General features: G+C 47.6%; 1 protein-coding gene and 1 non-coding gene across 4 annotated transcripts in view; one reads left to right on the top strand and one right to left on the bottom strand.

The window, feature by feature from the left end:
• LOC135921700 (cyclic AMP response element-binding protein A-like) overlaps positions 1-25114 on the bottom strand; it is a 252456-nt gene that overhangs the window by 215493 nt on the left and 11849 nt on the right. The gene's annotated exons all lie outside the window — the stretch shown is intronic.
• On the top strand, positions 9776-9850 carry TRNAS-GGA (transfer RNA serine (anticodon GGA)). Its single transcript has one exon. It is a non-coding gene; the product is annotated as a tRNA-Ser (tRNA).

The following is a 25114-nucleotide window of genomic DNA, read 5'->3' as shown; positions in this document are numbered from 1 at the left end:
CTCTTTCCTGGAACATTTTATCGTAAGCGAGAACTGACTGTCTTGACGCTTGCATGGGTTGTTCGAGTGTGCGGGTCCCTTTTTTTCCCGTATTCAGCAGACAACCATGGGTAAACTGACGTAGCGGTCTGCAGACGGCATGAAGCAGAAGGCATCAATACGAAAAGAAAGGAAGACTAAAAAGTAAAGCACGAAAACTTGCACTAACGGACAAGAAAACTTTATACACACACTCGACAAGAAAACAGGAGAGATGGGAAAGTCCAAAAAAAAAGAAAAAAAAGATGAACTGGCACAAAATGAACAAAAATCAGTAGCCCAACCACTTAGCCAGCAACAGCGACGTCAGCAGCAGCGAAGCTGCAACCGTTGCAGACGAAAAAGCAAAAAAAACCGACTGCCGTAGCAGACGACAAGGGTCTCTAAGCTACAGCGGTCTTAGGGGCGACATCTACGTGAAAAAATGCAAAAAAAAGAAGAGCTACTCTGGAGTTGTTTTCGCTCGCTGCTGAAGACACGACACGTGAAGAAGGTCCCACAGTGCACTCTAGTACACCGTCAACTGGCAGACGAAAACGCAAAACGAGAAGGCCAGACCGCAAGTGTGCGAAAAAAGCTCGCCGTCCTCGACAACGTAGAGGAAGCGGTGCCCTGAACTTTAGCTGACGGACTACAAGAAGCTCTCAGTGAAACGGCAGTCGGCGCGTAAAGTCAGCAGCACGGACGCCAGTCGTTGGCGAAAAAATAAGAGGCAAGTCCGATGCACGCTAACGTTGGGACGGCTGTTCGCCTGGTTTTCTTGGAAGACGGTGCGTTGCCCGGAAAATTACATTAACACCGAATAAGCGTTGTGAGCTCAGTGAGACGGATCACCGCGTTTTTTTTTCTTTCTTTTTGATAAGCGAATCCTGATTAAAAAATTGTTAATACTTGTTTCCGTCGAAAACATATCTTCACAACTGTAAGTATTGAGAACCATGCCGTCGACAACGGAGAGCAAAAAGTTCGCTCAATTTGGAAATCAACAATCAAGGGAAATTTAAGTGTGGTGTTGAATGTTCCAGTTCTGAGTGAACTGTAGTACAGACCGCAGGCGATGGGGCTCCGGAATAATTTTCACCCCGAAAGCACGGAACACGAACATTTCTGCATCACCCTCCCCACAACGCTATGCGGCCGCCTTGTCAGGAAACGAACCCGCTACTTGAACGCCCCAGCCACAAAAGCACCGCTGTAGGGGGTTGAACAAAAATCAAAGGCCTGACCCAATCAAGGGCACCGACAGAAGAAAACTTCCGTGTATAAGTAAAAGAAAAAAAAAAGGAATGCACAATATGGGTTGTATACGCAACAAGTTGTACGAGCGCTTTTGGGGTAATGAATGAAGCAGGGGAAAAAAAAAGAGAAAACGAGCCAACTAGTCAAACTTAATGGATGCCAGCCGGCCGTAAAAATGGAAGAGCCGAAATTCAAAGGCAAACCGTATAATTCTGCCATCGAACCGAAACCAGCTTCACCGACAGCAGACGAGACAAAAAACAAGAAAAGAAGAGCCGGCTTACGCGCGTGCAGACGATAGGCAGACGATAAGCAGACGGAGCGAATGTGCGGACTGGCCTCGGTAAAAAACAAAACAAGGATAATGCTGCACCCATCCCAACGCATCCGAAAACAGCAACTACAGAGTCAACTATACCGTACGCAAAGCAAGCGCACATCCCCAACCGAGAAGGCCGAGTTATGTTTGGTGAAGGAACGAATTGGAAAGAAGGAGAACAACTCGAATTGCTCCGGTGGTTTCGCGTCCAACTGTGAATCCGGGAGGAAGTGAAAAAACGGTACGTGATTTGCCGAGAAAATCCAGACGATGTCTGTTGCGCGTGCCCATATCAAGTTCATCTTTGTTCTTCGAACTCTTTTACTTTCACTCTTTCTGTTTCCTCTTCGCTTTTTCCAACATAGTGAGTAAGTTCGTAGCGAGATAAATACTACAACACAAGGCAGGGACGCGATGCGACAGAAAAAAAGGGAAATGCGCAAATATATGTCGATCATTAGTCGAATATTTAAAGAAACCAGAGGTGGCCATAACTAAATTATAACGCCCAACTGCGGCGTATACAGTAGTGCCTGCGTTGTTTTGAATCCTTAACTCTCTAATCAGCACGACAGCAATACTGTAGACATTATGAAAACGCCACCGAGGTAGGAACGACCACGTGTGGATAGCTGTGTCCCTATAGCTTTCGATTCTCTGACATGCGCATTGTATTTAAATAGGATGAATTTGTCATAGTGGGAGCAAAATATCTGTGGGGCGCGGGAAGACTTTTCTTACCCTTTACCATGCAGTTAACGTGCAATAGAGGTAATGCTAGTCTGTCCTACTCGTGGCACGTCTATACGTTCAAGTGTTAACGACTTTCTGGCTCAAAATACTTTCTGGCGTGTGCCCATAGCCAAACGTGCGGAACAGTGGTAGTTTCCAACGTTCACTACCTATTCAAGGAAAATATTGTACATATATAGCTCAACTAACCGCAAGAGCAAAGTGCACAACTGTTCAAAGAAACAGCAACAAAAATCAAAACGTCTCATGCCATTCAAAAGAGCGAGTTCATTGTCAGGGGGTGTAACAGATAGCTCACTAACACACATATACGGGCGCTTTCTGATATTTTTACCATGAGAAATCACCAACTCACCCAACTTTTAGTTCTTTTGCCGTTAACTTTCTAACCCTAACAAAAAAGTTACACTGTTGTTACGTTTATAATGAATATTAATTACTTTTCACTTACTTTCCGTTGATATGCGATTGAATATTTGAATACGCATGATCGCCACAAGGGACAAGCGCCAGATTATCCTGGTGGCCGGCCTCCATTTCCCTTTCCCATGTTTTACGAATGTATTCAAACACGGCTTGATGTTCGTAAAACACACACACAAGGCAGCAAGGAAGACGCTAATAAAGTAAATTCATCAGTTAAAAATCTCAACGCCATCACCGAATCAGTTCCTTCTCTTAACCTTTACAAAAATCCTCGCTGATGTCCTGAAGCATTCAATAAGCGTTCTTCAGAAAAACTACCGAATTTCCATTGGTACATCTGCAAAGATCTTCCTTCGTTCACCCTGAAGAAAGGCGTGGTCCATGAATGCTTGTCGCGCCAATTACTCCCGTCATTGGCAATGAAGAGAGTCTAGACGAAGCGGTTGCCTTGGAAACGTTCCACAGTTAACTAGAAGCTCGATTTGCAAGTCGCAACAGTAATACGCGGACCTAACATAGACGCTGCCTCGAATGAAGTCATCCGTCTCCTTGGGTCGCCTCGCTGACGCCAGGCCGGGGATCGTATCCATATGGCGGCGTGGTATGCTGCAATGCGAAGTACGCTCGAGTGGCAGTGAGAGAGAAGGTGGATTGTTCATTGGCTGCGAGGTTAACCCTTTCCTGTAGAATGTCCCTGATAAAAATCACGCATGCTGTTCAACTGTACCTCAACAGAAAAGGCGTTCAAAGCAGAGAAATGTCAGTAGAAAGTCAATGTAATGCCATAAAGGAAAGTTTAAGGCTATGCTACACAATGTAAGAATTACCAATATAAGAATTACGTTAGACTTAAATGCCTAATGAAATCTGCATGGCTCAAAAGGGACGAAAATGCTATACAATGGGAAAGTGTCGCTGAATACGTCACTCTTCGAAAAAATTATTTTAATGAGTTCGCGAAATGAACTGTTGCAAAGTGATGCGTGATGTTCAATTGAATCTCAATAGAAAGTCCAACACAACAAAAAGTCAACAGAGATAATGTTTAGAGGGATTGTTCTGAGGCCAAGCGTAAAGCGATTTGTTGCAGCACTCTCGAAGACAATCTGGAATACTGTGAAATATCTGGTGGAAAAGAGTTCAAGCCATTCTGCTCTTTCATTCGCAACATGGACAGTCACCTCATAGCCAACTGAATTCATGGACTATCTCTTTGTTACTGCCTCGACCGGCATAAACGATCTGAAGGGAAAGGGCGGAGACGATACACTTAAAGGGTAACATGTCCAGCTCCTTCATAGTAGAGAGACAGGAGTATTGTAATTTCAAGTACATTTTAGTCAATGAATAATCTTTGGTTGCCCATATTTATTCTACACAAGGCTCACGCGAGATAAGAAATCAATACGAAGCCCACAGTGCCACTTTCGAAGAGCGGGTAGCGGAGAAACGCTGTGAACATGTTTAGGAAATTCCGCTTATGTGCTTCGGAGGCGTTCTTCGCATTCCTAGGACATCCAAGATACTGCTTAGCTAACATTGAACAACGAGGCCATCTTGCTGTATGCTAAACGAAACTCCGCTCGTTCTTATATTTCTTTTCACACTGGGCCTGAGCGCATACTAAACCAATATAAATATCAACATGGCCGACCTCATACAGCTGGCCAGAGGTTGCCAGACGATTTCTTTAAAAATATAAAACGTATAGTTGTATTTTTGTATTTCATGAACTAAAATGTGCGCAAAAGTTTAAAAGATCATAAGCCATTTGTTGTGGGGTTATATTTATTTTATTTCTGTTTTCCTCTGCTTCTAGGTGCCGACTACACAATCGGTCCTCATGTTGCTGCACAAATGTACTCTGCGAATTCGCTCGACAGCAGATGTCACAGTTGTCGAATATTGGCATTATACATAGCAACGCTCCGTTGCCAACGAATGACGTTATATGCCAACGTCATTTGATCCCGATGACATCAAAGTCTACCCGAATGACTAGCGAAACTGTCGCAGATCCCTTGCTTCACGTTCATTAATGTAGCCCCTTGAGTTGGGAATTACGGATGCGTTGGGAATTATGATTGCATAAGGTCGCCCAACTGACATACTATTTGGGAAACATGGCGCTAACGCTAGCAGAGCAAATTGAGAACCGGTAGCACGAATAGTTAGGGCGCGCGAGTTTATTCGTTAAAGTTAAAAGCGTGATATAAGGAAAAAGAAGCAAACATTGGTTTAGGTGCGCTGGCTATTGTGGAGTTTGCGGCGTTCAGATGCATTAAAGAACTGTAATTAACAGCAATTATGCAGAACACCACATCAAACTTCTTGCTGCACCTGGCAGGGCGCTTCTTAAAATAGCATTGGTTTGCATCACTATTCCTGCTAAAGCGAATTAGGGCAATTTTATTGGTAAACAGAAGGTTTTGCTTAAAATAAGCTTTGTTCCTTGTCACTGGAACATTCAAAATTAGGTCGCATCTCTAAACAAAAACACAGGGAGTCAAAAGGACAGAAATTTAAGCAGAAGCTTCATAATTTTGACAATTCCGATTCATGTATACTGCAGAAATGATATGGAATTACGGGAATTCATCGTAACCTTCAGGGTAGAGAGAAGTACTATAGCCCTTGAATATAGACTACAGAAAGTGTATGTATTTTCCAGTTAACGCCTATAGGTGTATATGTGTAGATTATCCTCTTTCGATTCCCCTTTCCCCAACTATCCTCTTTCTATTTCCCTTTCCCCAACCCCCACTGTAGGGTAGCAAACCGGGTGCTCCTGTGGCTGACCTCCCTGCTTTTCCTGTCCTTGCTTTCTTTCTCTCTATGAGCAAATCAACTTCACTTTTCTGGACTGGCGTTTGTATATTCTTTAGTGCAACCAGACTCGAAGCGGTTAGACAGATCAACTGGGTAAGCAATGTCTCTATATGGACAATACGTACGCGATAGCCAAAGGGATCCATTTCATACCTAGCACCGTTAAACGTACCTTTGGGCTCATGAAACAACGTAATAACCTTTAGTATCATAAAATATCGTGAACAATACTGCAGCATTAAAATAAATATTCGAGTACAAAGCTGTTCTTTTTTTCCCCAGACAAAGTGAAACCCTAATACAGGCTACCGGAAGCGGAACTTGGTTAACTGGATTTCTTGAACGCAGTAGACGCTATTTTATGAGGGATAAAATGTTTCGCCATATTTACCTTCACCTTTCTTGAGTATTGTGTATTTCTTGTGTTTTGTGTATTAGTTCGTGTGTTATACGACAGCGCGTTTGCAGGAAAACACCGAAATTAAAATGTAAATGCAATGCTTTTGCAGGGCTGCCTACGCAGACTCCCTGTTCAGCCTTCCCATGAAGCAAACAGAACTTACACATTTTCAAGAAAAAAGTCAGGAACTTTGCAACGTTATAAACTAGGCCTAACAGGCTTCTTTCAGTTGCTTGGCGGTGCACAAAGTTTCGAATTTGCTACACTTTGAGCCATCCGTGTGAAGCTTTAGTGCCACCTGAAAGTGCAAGTTGCACTACAGGGAATAAGAACTTCGCACTGAAGTGTACAAGGCGCGGGGCAGGAAAAATCCCGCACGGCATTCAGTTTAGCGTCAACAGAAAATCCACTGAGCGCAATTAAAGTCAGTAGAAACGCAATCACATTTCTCAAACATTCTTGAAAGGGCAAGCTGCGCGCTAGCGCTTTGTGGCCGCATCATCAATTTAAACGACATCGAAACGAGAAAATTAAGCAACTGGCATATACTGTGCCGGCATAGGCGAAATATTTTCCGTCAATAGAAAACATGTGTCAGACAAATAGCAAAGTGACATTAAACACATTGTTTGAGGCGTGCAGGCATTGTCGCAACGCGAACAGCTCCGTCCGCTTGACTCCCTGCCTCTAGCGACACGGCGAAGGCGTCCAATGAGTACAATATATCATCCCCCAGCGTCACACGTCACATCCCCCAGCCACACGTCAAACAGTAGGATACGAATGATGAAATTGCAAAAAGTAAATGAATTGTTAACGCTGCAATGCTTTTACATTCTTTATATTTGGTAATATTAGTGTATTCCTTTAATTCGCGGTCATGGAAAACTCTGGGCCACACATGGGACAAACATCACTCGTAAAGCATTACTCTTAGGTCGTGCAAACTGGAGAATCATAGATGTAAGAGGCTGAAAAAAAAAAAGGTTTGTGACCGTTACTTCCGCGGCTCTAACTTGAATTGGCACGGAACTGTATTTTGTCGTGGTCCACAGTAAGCATACAGAAAAGAGAATTTAAGTTCGGGTATCGTTTTCGAAATGCATCAAGACAAATCAATATACCAACCACATTGAACATGGGGACCATGCTCAGAAGACATCATAATTTACAAGTAACATTTACAGAGCTCTCCGCCAGAAGCAGAAAAGTCGTGACGTCATTCCTGACGTCATGGCAACGAAAGAAGCGCCTGCTTTACCCTTGCAAATGTCTCAACATAAACAAAGTCCTCTTCATATTGGCATTTCGCAGCTGGCGATAGCCTTTCCGACAAGGTGCAACTAAATTTTATGGATGACTTTTGCGAAGGGAAGGTCGGTGACGTTAGAAGCCTAATAAAAGAAAAAAAGAAAAGAAACGGTCCTTCTGTGAACAAGACGCATGCGCTGATGCTATGTTTACCGGCGCCTTTGGGTTAACAGTGCATCCCCGCTGAGTACCACGTAAGTAACAACTATTTGCGCACTTCATCGCTTATGTGGAGCAGGGGCACTTCCCAGATGACGTCTTTCCCATTGTTTCTGTGACGTTAAACTATCGCAGAAAACGCGCGTATAACGATTTCGAAATAAACTGTCCTACCCTATCGGCACGGATCACAGAAAGCCAAAGACTGCCCCGAAAAACCAAAGGACGCGCCCCTATCGGTTTATTCTTCATCTTAGAATTATAGCTTAGCTCATTAATCTAAGACGCGTCACACAAAAGAAAAGCTATGTCGAAGAGTCCTTACTGATGATTAAGGAGCTATAAGTTTAAGTCACAAAGCTTTAGAAAAAAAAAAAAAACTTACTCGATGGCATTCTGGGCGCTCCGATCACTCAGCTACCACGGGAATTATGGGTAATATACATGGTTTTGTCTCATCTTCGAGCTTGCGGCTTCAGATGTTCTCGAGGCGTTGTCTATAACGGTTTGTCTTTCTAAATTTCCGACCAATCACAGGTTATCGAGACCAGGCCTCCTTATCCGCACCTGCATAACCATAGCGAGCTGTCACACTCGTAACGCGATGTTTCGTTGAAAATGACCCGATACGCAAAGCCACGGATCCGCTCGAGAATCCAGGAGGACGAGGTTTAGTACTGTATACTAACCGTCACTCCGATGCTGGCTGAACCACACTGCCTACAGCTTCCGCAAGTACTAGCGCCCTCTGGTTCCCTGTGGAGGACACTAATAAACTTTTTGTAGCAAGCTGTATGACCGTTTTGACTATACATACTTTGCACACCACGAGGTACAAGAGGAACTGTCCTGTGTAAAAACGCCAGCGGTAAAAAACAACCGCCACCCACCACCCAAACAACCAAACAGCGGTTCACACAGACGGTGAACGGACGTCTCTCGACACGTTAGTTCGGTGCAGTAGAACGGGTGCTGCGGCGCATTGAGTTTTCATTGGAAAAACCGGTGGACAACCAATCAACTTGAAAGCCGAATCCTCTCTTATATGTCCTTTTTTTTCTCGTTTCTTTGTGCCTTTCCATTCCGATGTGCACACGCAAACTACACACCAAGATCAAAGCGACTGCGTGGGCATCTATGAGGATGTAGTTTCAGTTCAGTTCAGTTTATTGTCCTTAAAGACCCCCGGAGGGGGTATTACATAAGGGGTGGGTTTAACATATGTTCCACATTCGGTACACTTCATAAATTATATTCAAAGTGATCAATCACACGCTGTAGGAATGAAGACAGGCAAGTGATGCTAACAATTTCAGCCGCGTAGGACGCGCGCCCCGACGTAGTTCGGGACCGTGGGTTGGGCCACCAAATGCGAGAGCTTTCGTGTTTATTAGTGTTGTTATTTTTTTTCACGTTGAGTCTTTAGCCGTTGCTCACATTGCTCACATAAGGCTTTACTAGTCAGTTCTCGCGCTCGAATCTGCTGCGCCCACCCAGTCGGGAGCATGCACTTTTCAAGATTTACCGCGGCTTTACCGTTATCCGCACAGAGGAGCCACGTTCGCCCACAGGCGTCCGTCAATTACGGAGCACCTGATTTGATCACACAGAAAAGGTTCCCGATGACGTCAGGAGGCGCGCTTCGCCGGAATTGGTTAATTCGATCTTTCCCGGATAAACCGAGGCGACTGCGTGGGAACGCAGTTAGGAGGCGTAGATCAGTTGTTTGTGACGCATGACCGGGGAAGTGTGCATGTTACTATACATCCGTTTTAGTGTACGATTGATCCGGGTAAAAACGTTACGACTGCGGGCGTTTCGCAACTTTTTTTTCTGGAATTGCACACATTCTCGCTTTTGTGTCTTGTTCTGTTTTTGTGACCCTTAGTGGCGCGGTCGCGGCTAGCGTGTGTTTTAAACGATGCCCCCACGAACGACCAGAGCCCGCCGTGGTTGCTCAGTGGCTATGGTGTTAGGCTGCTGAGCACGAGGTCGCGGGATCGAATCCCGGCCACGGCGGCCGCATTTCGATGGGGGCGAAATGCGAAAACACCCGTGTGCTTAGATTTAGGTGCACGTTAAAGAACCCCGGGTGGTCAAATTTTCCGGAGTCCTCCACTACGGCGTGCCTCATAATCAGAAAGTGGTTTTGACACGTAAAACCCCATAATAATAATAAAAAAAAATAAAACGAGCGACAAGATTCGCGTCTCCACAGGAATCAGAACCATTACGTCAAACTCTTGCTCCTTTGCTTCTGAGTTGTTGATAAATTCGACTTCGATTGCCATCTGCTAGCCGCCTGGTTAGCTCAGATGGTAGAGCGGCTGCCCCGGAAAGGCGGTGGTCCCGGGTTCGAGTCCCGGACCAGGACGAATTTTTCTTCAGCTGCGAAGCTCTCCTTTCGAGGAACCCGTATGGGTTTCCTTTGTAGCGATTAGCTACGTTTGGGTGGATGTGTCATTTTCCCTTTAATAATTACTTCTCTCTACCTTGCGAGTATTCGCAGAACTACTACTTCAAAATTTATATTTTGTGAACAGCCCATTTCAATTGCTTTTTCGAGAGAGAGAGATAGAAAAGAGAGGGAAGGCAGGGAGGTCTACCAGACCTTTTATTATATTGTCGAGCTTAACGTCTCAGTGTTGCCACAGTGAGCTTTCAAAGAGGCAGTGGCAGGGGGCTGTGGGGTTTAACTTCGATTCCTCTGGGATTCATTAACTTCACCCGAAGCGCGGTATACAAGTAGCTTCGCATTCCACCCGCATCGGGATACGGGCCGCCGAGGCAGGCAATATAACCCAGTACCTCGCGCTCAGAGACAGAATGTAAGCCTGGTACTCTGACAAATGGGACAAAACCGAAACTTCGGTGCCCTAGCGCCCCTAGATGCAACGGCGCTTAAAGAACCCAATAAAGATTCCGTTTCAAAAGTTCTGTCGGTCACAGATGTTTACGGGACACTGCTTTCGCATAAAATGTGAACTTACGCCGCCTTAACGAGTGCCGCGCCTAATTTAATGAATCACTGTCTGAGAAACGCTGCTAAGCACTTGAAACCTTAACTAGAGGCTATGAGCCTAGCGTCCGCGCCAGCTTAGTCTTATTGTCCTGCAAACCCAATGCTCCGCAAACGATTCTGGCCGCCTGCATACCTTAAAACAAGAATTATTCATAAGGCAACGTTACTCGGGACTCTTTTCGGACTTGCGGAGAGTCGTAACAAACGGAATATTCGCATAGAACGATCTGACGGCGTGAGAAAAGTCCCGCCAAGGCAGGTCCAACGCCGCTTTGTTAGAATAAAAGGACTTAGAAGTGATAACGCGGTATCCTTACCGCCAATGGAGACAGTTTACGCCCGCAGGGCTTAATATGCCGCCTCGCACGAGCCTTGTAGCGCTGTCCTGCGGCAGACTGTAGCGACCGGTCGGATACACGCCAATATACGTGCATTATTCTACGCCCGGACAGTGGCGGGGGCGTCTGAAAGGTCAGCGCAACAACAACGCCCCCCCTTTAATCTACCACGCGAGACACACCGGGGCAGGCGTTGCAAAAATAACCCCGCGTCCCACACACTGGGGATAAACTCAGCGAGCACCTCGCAGACTAATCAAGGCACCGCAATGACCGCTACGGAAAGCAAGGGAGTAAAGGAAGGGGGGGGGGGGCAAAAGGCGGGCGAGGGTCATCACGGAAGGTGAGGGTTGTAGTTGGGAGAGGGAAGTTCGAAGGTGGGCGGTACACGAACTGAGACGAGGGTCACCGCAACGATATACGCCTGACGAACGTCAATAAACAGTTGGAGCCGTCCAGCGGGACCGCACGGGCCCTTATTGCATTCCCCGCGCGGAAAAGACTCGCAGAGGGCACACAAGCTCCGCTTAGACGAACGCCGCACCGTAACACGGTCACACGGACGGCGGACGGACGTCTCTCCATGCGTTAGTTCGGTGCAGTAGAGCGGGTGCTGCGACGCATTGAGTTTTCATTGGAAGAACCGGTGGACGAACCGAGCTTCCCGTAACGCTTAGAAAGGCCATTTTCATATCGCATGAGAGTAATATATTAACACGGTTTAACTTGCTGTTCACATGATGCGGATTCAGTGTTTGTGGCGTTGTGCTTCGCAAAACGGAGTCGCCGGTTCGATGCCCTTAGGCGACAGGGAGGAGGCTGAATGCAAGATATCCCGTGTTAATCAGATTTAAACGCGCTGAAGCATTGTAGGGACGCCCGGGGTGGTCGAAAATAAACCGGAGGCGTCTACGGCGTTCCAAATAGCCAGTGTTTGACTTTGGGTCGTTAAATAGCCACAACCTCTTCTCTCTATAACTTCTCGTTCCTGCTGTCTAGTTAAGCCCAGCGAAAAGCACGCTGACACTATATCACAGAGCCACTCTCCCTTTCCTCTAAGCCATTACAAGCATTCCCGCGGCTTCGCCGCGGGATACCGTCCGGTATGCGCGATAAGGCTCCATCACGGTGACTGTTCACGCTTAAATTATACCGAAGAACTGGAGGAGCTAGAGGTAGGCAAAGCGGAGTACGACAGGCACACCGGCTAGGCCTGCCAGCTATACGCTATACTTAAGGCGCTGCTCCCGTAGGGCTGCGTAGGGCTGCGCCGCTAATCCGGGTCTATTAATAGGACGCGTGATAGAAGGGGGGGGGGGGGGGTCAACCCGTTCTTCTTTCCCTAAGCCACCCCCCCTCCCCTCTTCTAACTTCTGCTGGCCGCTCGCGGACGGCGTCAAGTCCTATCGGCGCCGTCGCCGCCTACGAGCCACCGTGTTTGCGTTGGCCGGGCATCGGTGCTGGCTATCTTTAGAAGCATCCGCCACCACGAGCAGACGACGCGTGCGCTAGCCGGCCGCAAGATGGCGTCTCGGCCGTCTGCTAGACCAAGGACGCCGTCTGCGCGCGAGGCTTTCGTTTTTTTTTTTTAGGGGGGGGGGGGGGGGAGGGCCAGGATGCACGATCGGGCATGTTGGTTATCGATGCTGCATATAACAGCACAATCAAAAAGGACGAGCAAGGACAAGACACCACTTCGTCTTGCATTTCCTCGTGTTCCGGCTGCGCTGTTCTGTTCGGTGGTGCGGCGTAAGACAGCCGCCATTTGTCGGGAATTTCGTGGTCGGAGAGTGAAGCGAGAAAAACGAGTACATGAGAGAAACCTGTCGTTTAAACAAGTGTTCCTGATAAAAAAAGAAAAAAATATCTTTTTGCCATGCTGAATAGAGTGTAAAAGAGCATTTTCTGAGACGCAGTGTCCACGAGTCTCTAGAAGTTCATGCCGGTTTATATGTCCACCACTAGGTGTCGTCACAAAGATGGATAGATTAGACACACACACACACACACACATGCGCGCGCACGCACGCACACACTAAGCACGCACATACACACGCACATACATACATACATACATACATACATACATACATACATACATACATACATACATACATACATACATACATACATACATACATACATACATACATACATACATACATACTTTTCAAAAAGTGCACAGCAAGGACGAGGTGATAATCATGTGCCCAGTTTCAGTCCACTGAGAAGGATTGTAAATGTAGTTTGTCAGGTTCTCCATGTAATATTTCGATCTTGCCACTCTACAGAAGTTCACCGTCTCCCCAGTTAGAAGTTAACGAGGCACTGCAGGACACTGAATATGACAAATCAGTGCTGCGGAAGTTCGCAAGGTGGAGGAAAACATCACAGACAGACAGACAGACAGACAGACAGACAGACAGACAGACAGACAGACAGACAGACAGACAGACAGACAGACAGACAGACAGACAGACAGACAGACAGACAGACAGACAGACAGACAGACAGACAGACAGACAGACAGACAGACAGACAGACAGACAGACAGACAGACAGACAGACAGACAGACAGACAGACAGACAGACAGACAGACAGACAGACAGACAGACAGACAGACAGACAGACAGACAGACAGACAGACAGACAGACAGACAGACAGACAGACAGACAGACAGACAGACAGACAGACAGACAGACAGACAGACAGACAGACAGACAGACAGACAGACAGACAGACAGACAGACAGACAGACAGACAGACAGACAGACAGACAGACAGACAGACAGACAGACAGACAGACAGACAGACAGACAGACAGACAGACAGACAGACAGACAGACAGACAGACAGACAGACAGACAGACAGACAGACAGACAGACAGACAGACAGACAGACAGACAGACAGACAGACAGACAGACAGACAGACAGACAGACAGACAGACAGACAGACAGACAGACAGACAGACAGACAGACAGACAGACAGACAGACAGACAGACAGACAGACAGACAGACAGACAGACAGACAGACAGACAGACAGACAGACAGACAGACAGACAGACAGACAGACAGACAGACAGACAGACAGACAGACAGACAGACAGACAGACAGACAGACAGACAGACAGACAGACAGACAGACAGACAGACAGACAGACAGACAGACAGACAGACAGACAGACAGACAGACAGACAGACAGACAGACAGACATTCTCTCTTTCTAGCTCTACCCCTGTGCCAGCCTTGTTCTATCCCTCGCGACGTGCATCAATCTAGTATGAACGGCTACATCGCCGTTAAATCCAGCGTCTTGAGCATCGAACTCGGACCAAACGAGCAGAGCGCGCGGTCATACAATAGGCGCTGCACACCTATTTTTCTGTGGGAAACAACGTTCCCGCTTTGCTCTTGATTACTGTGCACTTATAGAGACATTCAATTGCATTTCATATCGACGTACTAGCCGTCGTTCACATACGCTGACCTGGAGAGACGGAGTGCGGTACGTTCATAACAGAAGGCGACAGCGAGAAGAACGTCTTACTTTATTAATCAATTTATATTTTTACTTTCCCTTTCCGTTCATTCTTTCGATGAAGCCACACGTGGTCTCTCGTTAACTACTTTCATTCATGAATTCGGCGTCCTCTCGTTTTTAACACTGAATTAGATCGAAGTGTCGCTCCTTCCTCATATGTTCATTTCTTTCTTTCTTTCTTTCTTTCTTTCTTTCTTTCTTTCTTTCTTTCTTTCTTTCTTTCTTTCTTTCTTTCTAGCTGCAGCAGCAATGCAGCTGAGTTTGGAGCTCATGACGAGTTCATTTCACTGTTTCCGGCCTCATGCATTTGTAATGATGCCGGCCGACAGAACTGCCGAAGGGAACGAATGCATACCAGACGAATAACTGCCCCAGCGTTTATTGAACGCAGTGGCAGTGTGGTAACGGACATCGATCTCAATACATCGTTCACAATATTAAATTGCAGCTGAATATGAAATTTGCTGGTATCGATATGTAACTATTAGAAACATGACAAGATTTCTATGACGAGTTACGTAAGGGCTCCACGTGATGGGTAAAATAGATTGAGTGGTAATAAATAGAGACTGAAAACTTCTGCCAACGGAATTCGAACAGGAATTAGTCGTAGTCCTGAGCTGCAAAGTTGGCTGCCACAACACACACATCACACAGCACACACAAACACACACACACACACACACACACACAGACACACACACACACACACACACACACACACACACACACACACACACACACACACACACACACACACACACACACACACACACACACACACACACTTGCAATACAGGCTTGATCTCGGCTTGTGTGCGTAGTAGGGTGACTGCGCCATACACGTACAGTTCCACGCGCGTACAAACGCAAAATAACCCATGCACACATTGCAGTTCGGCGCGCACAAACACAACATAGGTATATCTACACACGCTACACAAACGTAAGCAGAAAGAAAAAAAAAACAAGAAAGAACATACAAGAGACAGTAAAAAAAGCACAAGCAAAAGCACACACACGCACACGCACACAATAATACATCCACTTACACATGGGACGCCCTCACGCAAACACACACGCACACGATTACACACAAACTCCGGCAAGCGCACTCACGCATACACGCACGCAGTTACTACGCGCACACCAACACAACAACGCAACCCCACATAATTGCGCGCAACACATAAACGCAGCGGGCTCGCACTGAGGCGCCGCAGCGTCGACCCTGTCCGAAAAGAGAAGAGGGTGGGGGGGGGGGGCGCTCTGTCCTTGTGGAGGGTGCCGGCGCCGCGCGTGAGGCGTGATCTGTCGCCACCTGTGCATCGTAAAAAATTCGGCGCCCGCGAGGCTGACGCCGCTGCTTAAGCGAAGCCAGGCATTCGCGGAACACATCGCTGTACGAAACGTTCGTCTCCCTCTCTCTCTCCCTCGCTCTCTCTCCCTCTTTCCAGGTCTCGAGGTGCAATCCGTTCACTCGGCCTCCCTGGCGCCGAGGAATTCCTCTCAGCGAGACGCATCCTCACTGTGCGGGAGCGTTTGCGAGAGGACGAGCCGTTCTGAGTTTGAAGGGAGAGGGCGAAAATGAACACACAGGCTGACCTGGATGACCTGGATGACTTCTCGTTGACCACTCCTCCAAAGACTACAATAGCGAATCCCAAGGGAAGAGAGCCAGAGAGATGGAAACAAAAACCAAATGGCACTGGGAACCGCCAATCTCGAAAGAAAACCACGGAGGGATATTCGATTGAATTTCACCAAAATGTTCTTTGCAGGGCCGAGACAGAGTCCGAGAACCCCCACAACTAGCGCCCAAGGTGGGACCAGTTGTTGCGGTCTACTCTCTAATGCCACGACGCCCGACGGGACTCGAGGTTTTCGAAAAATATTAACAAAAAATACAGATCAGCGTTCAGCTCTAGCAAGCCCCCTTACCTTATTCTCGACCGCCTCATCGTTATCATCGCCGCCGCAACCACCGCACAACTGCATTCCGTTTGGCCCGCCTCCTAGCAACAGGCTGGAACACACAGGCTCAGTCAAATCTCTCTGCCTCTACCAAAAAATAATTTCTCCCGCTTTTGTCCATGGAATTATCATGCACCGGATGCACCCCACCAAATTCCGACACAGATGCCGATATTGTGGTGTACCAGACACCCTCCAACACATGGTGTTGGTGCGCACACACCGCGACAAAAACAGTCAAGATGATGCCTCAGAAACGCTACAAGCGATCGAAGAAACGTGGGAGGCAATGTTAAAGGCACAGAGCCTGGAAGATCAGCGAAGTCTGGTGGATCGGGCTCGGGCTGCGGCATTAGCCAACGGCTTTCTGGACTACAAGAGCCGCCAACCTAGGGCGAAGAAAGAACACTTTTCTCGCTGTTTCTCACAATAAACGTTGATTCCTCCCCCCCGCTTTTGAAGAATGTGGAAATGCGTTCTTTCAGCACGACCGAGAGAAAACGACCGCGAATGCCACTTGGTCGTCTCGTACAGGCTTGGAGCTGCGCCGTCCAGTACAATTTCGCAACGGAGAAATATGCACGAATGCGGACGGGGCTATCTACAACATGAGGAAGTCCTTAAAGATTACGTTGTCTCTTTATGAACTTTTCATTGAGTTCAGTAGACTTTCAATTGCAGTGCAAGAATATTTGGCATGACTTCAGCAACGGGTGCAAGGGATGTTCCACAACGACCCGCATTCTTTCTATACGGCTACAGCAAAGCACTGAAAAAACACAGTCACACGGAGGACGGGGGTATTTACAACACAAGGAACTCCTTGTAGAAATTATGTTGTCTCAATGAACTTTTCATTGAGTTCAATGGATTTTCAATTCCAGTGCAAAAAAAAAAAATATTTCGCATGACTCCAGCAACGGGTGCAAGGAATGTTCCACAGCGACCCGCGTTCTGTCTACGGCTACAGCAACACATTGAAAAAATTGGAGGTCGCTTAAGCTTCGCCTTCAAGAGTGGAACGCGACAGCATTCCTGTCGACCCGCCAAGGGGTGTAAGACAGTGGGCTACGGCGCAGCGACTACGCGCCCCGCATCGGACGCGGTGAGCGTCGAGCAGCGCCGCGTTCGGTGCGGCAACGAAATGTGCGCCTGAGCAAGCGACGCACGCCTGAGCCTTAGAAACAGCTCGTTTCTAAGGCAACACCGCATTCACTAGAGGCGCTTTTGTACCGCTTTGAAGCATCGAACTCGTGGCTGAGTGGTAGAGTCTCCGTCTCACACTCCGGAGACCCTGGTTCTATTCACACCCAGCCCATGTTGCAAGTTGTTTTTTATTCATGAAGTGCGTGCTGGGATTTATCGCTCACGGCCAATGCCGACGACGCCGACGCCGACGATACCGGCTTTTCTGCGACACGAGCTCCTTAACGCTGTCGCGTTAAAAACACAGTCACACACCTATAACGTAAGTGCTATAGTATCTCGCACGCGGAATATTGCGAACGCCGTCGTCGGCTTTTGATTCCAGCACAAACAAAGACGCGCGCATTAATCAAGCGCGAGTAGCGGTAGTTATTGAAAAGGAAAGTCAGCCCGAAGTCGATACAACAAGGCCTATAGTGCGCGCCTGTGAAGGCATGCTTGGAAAAAGAAAAAGAAAAAAAAGGACGTTGGAAACCAACTGTGACGGGGAGACGTCGAAGCGTACACGTGGGGTCGTATAATAACGGCCTCCCAGAACGTAATGAGGACCGCGACTCACTGGGGAACACGATCAAACCCCGGGCTTGTTATGGTGTATACGCTATTCTCTTTTATCAGTCTTCTTTCTTTTCTTTTTTCATCGCGACTGCATTTTCTACATGTCAGAGAGCTGTTAATGTGCGGTGCAGACGGATTGCGAGAACGGCGTAGCATGAAATGGACCCGCTATAGGAACGAAACCAGCTGGAAAGGAGAAAAAAAAAAAAGAACAATGGAACCGACCAGTCTGCAAATAATTACGACGGAGACATAAAACAACTACGCCGGGCAGAAAAAGGGTTGCATTTCGACGCTTCAATCAGAGGTTGCATCGAAGCGGACGGTCCGGTTCTCCTGAAAGAGGGGTGGCCGGCCCTGCTTCCCACAATGGGCAGTAGTAAACGCGTTGGGCTTCGTTCCCTGGAGGCTCGAAAAGGACACCGAGACTGATAACTGAAGCAATACAATGCGAAAGCTCATATAAAACAGAACGATAACGTTACGGATGCTGCGAGTGATACCCTGTTTGACTCAGGTCGGCCTCCCTAGCGCACATGAGAGAGCATCACGCAAAGATTAGGCGTAACACTTCCCTCGTGGGAGAGTGAAAACAAATGACATAGATTGATAATTGAAGCGACGTTGCACAATAAAAGCCTCGCAATGAGATAGGACATTAAACGACTGTGGGGAGTGATACGGCACTTCAGCTGTTGATGAATATTAGTGAAAGCTAGGAGCTAGTTGCGCAAATTTGCGGCTTCATTCACGACACAGTGCAACAGAGGGCCAGGAGTGATAACCGAAACGACGCGGGAAGCACTGATAAAAACGGACGTCTTTACGGCTGTTGTTGGCGATACCCCATCTCTGGCCTAGTTGGCTATTTCTGGCGAAAATGAAGACGCAGTTAGTCCAAGCGTATAGGCGTGAAACTTCATTCGTGAGAGTGTGGAAACAAATCGTACAAGTTGCTAACTGAAACGATGTAACACAAAAGCCTGACGATACGGTGTGGGGATGTTGTTGAATTGTAGTGAGTGACCACACGCTCATAGCGTGGTTGGTGGACCCCTGTGAAAGCTAGACCACGTGACAAAAGTAGACGGGAGGTTTAGCTCACACGAAGATCCTTTTTTTTTTAACAACGCAGAGACTGATAAATGCAGCGACGTAATGTGAGAGCTTGGCGTGGTTGGTGGTCTTTGGTGAAAGATAGATTACGTTACATGCGCGAAGTTTCGCTCGAAAATACTGATAACTGAAGCTACGCAACGTGAGAGCTTAATGATAAAGTTAATGGGAAAGTTACAGGGTTGTTGCTAGTCAGACGCTTGTTGGCATGGTTCACTGTTTTCCGACGAAAGCGGGGAACCTGCCACAGCAAGCTCGCACTAGGCTTAACTTGAACGAAGTTGAAAGAGGAACGCCGAAATTTCTATTACTGAACAGATGAAGCACGGTCCCACGAGAGCAGTGATAAGAAAAACGGTACACACGGATTTCCTTTTTTTTTAAATATTTCGGTAAATCGGAAATTTTGTTACACCGAAACAAAATCCCGTGTCACTTGTCTGCGCACGTCTCCTTTCATCTATTCAAGTGTCTAGCCGGAATATCTTCCGCAAGGACATCTTGGGAAGGCTAATTGGTACATTTCTGTTAGCATGACTGATTGGGTACATAACCACGAACCACACGAGGAACCCCAAATTCGAGCTCGTCCTGTCCACGCGTCCGTGCGTGGTTTACGCTTATGTGCACCATCAATCAGGTTGACAGACTAGCCAAAAAATTAAGAGACGAACACTTACTACGAAACTATGGTATCTTTTTACAGCTCTTGGGAAGTATAAACCGGATTCGTAAATTACACCAGACGAGAACTGATTACACAGATTAGAGCGGAAGGCAAAACTACCACTATCACAGAATACGTTCATGCTATGAGATGTGGGGATACACTAAACGATTTGGAGTAGTAAAACTGATGCCCTAGCACAGTGCCTTGTGGCTTTATGAGGCTGAATGCGATTGATTCGCAACTGCCTCCTCTTGTTGTGCTTCGGCTCATAACTATCAATATCCCTTGCAATACACTACTATATATACACAGCCGTATGTGTGTCAAAATGAATAACGACAGCTCGTCAATTATAATAGTAAGAAGATTCACAGAAGATAAGTCATTCTTGTAGCGAAACAATAGAATAGTAGCGCTCCATGAGGCATCATTATGTAGTATAACATATCACGCAAAAACATGATAGTGCGTGGAATGTTATAGTAACGCTTGCAAGCATATATTTTCTGTAGAACGTCGAGTGAAGCAGAAGAAAGTGATAAAAGAGAAGAGTTTCTTATTCAAACATGTGTGCAGCAGAGAGTGGCATCATGGGTGACTCGAGGTTATGGAAACAATACAAATAAAATACCTGGTTCAGAGAATCAAACAGGCAAGTATTAAAAGAAGATCTGAAAAAGAAACCTATCGTATTGACGCACAGTTAACGAAAGTTCAAAGCGACAAACCGTACGCGTCAACACACACAATTCGCAACGGAAGTGAAGGGACGGAACGGAAGGAGCAGTGTCAGTCCGTATAAATAGTAGCGTCCTCAGGTTGGTGAATGCACAAAATGATTGTGTTCGTACTTCACGGATCGAATCTCTTGCCTTCTCCAATTCTGTGCGGTACACAAAAAAAAAATAAAGAAAGAATAACCATGTCATGTCACTACCATGGCGGCATCCGGCGACGGACGACAGCGGACTAGGCCAGCGCCAGAAAAAAAAAATACGTGAGGAAAATGAGTCCACGAACCGCACCACGAGGGGAGTCGCACGCCGAAAACGCGGAAACATTCCACCATGTGGAGAGGTGAGCGTTAGCGACGAATCTTTCCCGGGAGACAGGGGTAAGGACGTTGCCGCCGTAATATACTCCGCAGCAGCAGCGGCAGCAGAAGGAGGAGGAGGGTTGGCGAGTGAGGGGAACAAAAAAAAGGGGGGGGAGAAGAGGATTGCAACAGCGGCGGAGGAAGTTGTTGCGCTCGGACAAAGGAAACCGAAGTAAAAAAAAGAAAGAGAGACAACAAAGAAACCTAAACAAGAACAGGAGAAGAAACTCGGAAAGAGCGAGCGAGCAAGTCGCACGCAGTCGGTTCATTCACCGACCGGACGGACGGTGCAGGCATAAAGGAGGAAACGGACCCGATATACCTGGAGCGGGCTCTCGCTGCTGCTATTCGGCGGGTTGCCAGACTCGCCGACGGAACGCGCGCCGAAAACGGAGCGGAGGAGAGGGCCGGCCGGTCGCACAACAAACGAAGCGCCGGTGGTGGCCCGGTTAGCTGCGCGATTGCCCGGGCGGGAGAGAAAGAACAACCGATGAAAGAGACATGCGACGCCGGCGTAACGTGGGAAAGGGCAGAATCTCTCGTTGCGCCACATTTCTTTCTTTCGTTTCTTCTTCTTTCTTTTTTTTGTTTGAGAGTGGGGATCAAACGATTCTCTTTCGAAGGCAGTATTTCAGGCCTTCTCTTGCCCTCTCCTTTTTTTCCCCTGCGCTGCAACTGTTTCCGCGTCTAAGCCTAAAGCCACGCGGTTCGGTAAGGCAGCAAAGATTACTTATCCTTCGTCTCGTCAGAGCCGTGTAGTCCAGAGAAAGCGAATGGAGTTAAGTCTATAGGAGGATCTCGTGTCAGCCAGTCAGCAGCTACAGTCGGCTGCGGTGTTCCCGAAACGGGAGGAGCAGGAGGGCACGCCCATTGTATGCCACTAATCCTTCAGTGAAGAAATTTGCTCACACGACGCCGCGCCTGGAGCCGATCGGGGGTGTACAAAAAAGGAAATACTTGTTCTTGCTGTTTTTTCTTTCTTCTAATAGGATGGCGCCACCGATAGCTTTCGTTACATTGCTCAGAGTCCAAAAAGTCGACGTAAGCTATAGATGTAGCTTTGCTTCTTCTCTGCGCTGTTCTTTCCATCTTTCGTTTCCCTTTCCCTTCCCCCAGTGCTGGGTAGCAAACCAGAATCTTGTCTGGTTTCCCATCCCGTTTCCCTCTCTCTCTTTCTCTCTCTCGCTTTACATGAAACTCGATAAAAGGTACCCTTAAAATTTGCGTATCGTCTAGTGGGATCACATGCAGCAGAAGGTGACACAGTTAAGTACGTTGCTTAAAATGGGATGTTAACATGGGATGTTCACCTTAACCAGACATGCAGAAAAGCGTGTACACTGCCGGGGATATTTTCGCAGAAAGCTTGCACTGGCACCTGCCAAAGTTAGGCTATCAAGTTATAAAGCCCTTGCATGGCCAATCCTTGAATGCGGCGTGTATTACCTGGAGTCCGCACCAAACCTACCTTCTTGATCAACTGGAGGAAACTCAAGATAAAGCTCTTCGGTTTGTGCATTCGCAGTATTCAGGTGACGTCAGCATAACCACACTACGCAACAGGGCAAACATTGAAAGTTTGGCGATGCGGCGACACATAGCTGCCTTACACTTTCTTTACCTTCTTTATCATGACAGCATTGGTATAAGCGAACACGAGGACCTAAAACCACCATACCAGCGTTCAGCGAGAACAAGCCACGACAATAGTATCAAAGCATTTGTCTCGCGCTGAAACACATTCGAGTATTCTTTCTTTCCGTCAGTCATAAAATTATGGTATAAACTGCCACGTGACATTGTGTCTTCACAATATATCAACGCATCTGCAGACAAAATTGTTGATCAACAAGTTGCGCCTTTGCAAAATAAAAAGAGAAAACATCAACAACAAAAACAAAACTTCCTTTATGACCAATAGCCAAAAGCGCTACTCACGGAGTGAGTGAGTGAGTGAGTGAAGTAACTTTATTTTGGTCCAGAGAAGACGCAGGGGAGACCCCGCGCCACCCGGCTAGTCCCACGTAGGGACCGCCAAGCCGAGCTTGACGGCCCGGTCGCGGGCACTCTGGACGGCCAGGGTTTGGTCGCTGAGTTCGGGGCTGCCCAAGAGCGCAGCCCACCTATCCTCGCTGAAGGAGGAGCCGATGGCTTCACACCCCCAGAACACATGGTCCAATGTTGCCCTTAGTCCACAGGCAGGGCAGTCCGCACTGGGGTATCTTTCGGGGTATATGGCATGAAAAACCGCGAGGTTAGGGTACGCACGGGCTTGTAAAAGTCGAAGGGTAACCGCCCGCGCCCTACATAAGGCGGGGTGCGGGAGGGGGAAGACCCGTCTTGACAGATAGTAGTGCGTGGTGATCTCGTTAAACGTAAGCAAGGGTTCACCGCGGGGCTGAGGGACTGCTGAGGCGGCGCGGTCAGTGAGTCCTCGCGCGGCCTCGTGTGCGCCCTCGTTAGGGTTAGAGGGAGAACCCTCAATCAACCCCAAGTGAGCGGGAAACCAAAATAGAGAATGCGGAGAGATACTTTTGGCGCTTTGGAGAATGCGGAGGGCCTGGGGGGAGACCATACCGGTTTGGTAGACTATATATTGCCTCTCTGCGACCATCGAGCACAGCCAGCGCGATTGCAACCTGTTCGGCTACCACGGGCCTTGAAGTGCGTACCGTAGCGCAGTGTATGTTTTCATGTGTACTCGCCTAGCACTTCTTATTCCGAACTCTATATGTTTAATGTGTACCCTTTCGTGTTAGCCTGTACTGTTCTTGATTTTGTGATTTTTCAATATCTTTTTCCTTCCTTTTTAAAGATGTTAGCCTTCTGTACTTTTTGTTATTTTTCTTCCCACTGCTGTAAGAGCCTGTCAATGCTTACAGTATTAATAAAATAAAAATAAATAGATAATTGACTGGGCTTGAAAGATAACCGAAATTATGCGTAAATTGAAATTACATCCTTGATAGGTAACGAATGGTACAGAAACTTGGGAGGATAACAGAGGCTCGAGAAGAGGTTGAGGACCGCGCAATGAACAATGGAGCGGAAAGGGACAAAGTGAGGATCGAAGAAGGCGGTGCAACTGAAAAACCAAGCGAGAGAGAGAAGTAGTGCCCACATTTCAAATTAAAAAAAGAGAAAATGAAGCTGGGCAGGCAACCATTTCTGTAATATAGTTTGCACAATGGCTGCCGAGGAAATTCGGGAAGCGCTGTCACGGACGGCAGAAAACTAGGTGGTGCGACGAAATCAGCAAGCACGCAGGCGTATATAGAATGGTTATGCACTACAGACGCACGGCAGGGGCCTTTAAAGGTCTTTGAGAGAGAGGCCTTCGACTCGAAGCAGACATAAAAGGGGACAACGATAGATAGTTAACTCTCCGTGCTGTGCTGATAACTATACAAGATGTGCATATGCTAGCGCTCGGGCTAGAAACAATGCGCGCGTGCAAACGCTGCAGTAAACTGGGAGAATCGTACACGCCATGAGCGAACGAAGCGCGGTTCGGCCTTCCGTGGCGGCGACAAAAAGAAGGCGCCGACTACTTCATCGACACGCGAACGCGAGTCGCAGTTTTAACGCGACAGCGTTAAGGAGCTCGTGTCGCAGAAAAGCCGGTGTCGTCGGTGTCTGCGGCGTTGACCGTGAGCGATAAATCCCAGCAGGCACTTCATGAATAAAAAATAATTTGCAAGATGGGCTGGGTGGGAATGGAACCAGGGTCTCCGGAATGTGAGACGGAGGCGCTACCACTCAGCCACGAGTTCGATGCTTCAAAGCGGTACAAAAGCGCCTCTAGTGAATGCGGTGTTGCCTTAGAAACGAGCTGTTTGTAAGGCTCAGGCGTGCGTCGCTTGCTCAGGCGCACATTTCGTTGCCGCGCCGAACGCTGCGTAGTTCGACGCTCACCGCGCCCGATGCGGGGCGCGTAGCCGCTGCGCCGTAGCCCATTGTCTTACACCCCTTGGCGGGTCGACGGGAACGCTGTCGCATTCCACTCTTGAAGGCGAAGCTTAAGCGTCCTCCAATTTTTTCAACGGCCTTTCGCAACTTCCAAGACAAGCGGCTTGATGCGAACGAGGTACGCACACACGCACGATGCCT

Source organism: Dermacentor albipictus, chromosome 10, assembly GCF_038994185.2.
Source record: "Dermacentor albipictus isolate Rhodes 1998 colony chromosome 10, USDA_Dalb.pri_finalv2, whole genome shotgun sequence".
Lineage (NCBI taxonomy): Eukaryota > Metazoa > Arthropoda > Arachnida > Ixodida > Ixodidae > Dermacentor > Dermacentor albipictus.
This window is presented reverse-complemented; position numbering and strand designations above follow the sequence as displayed.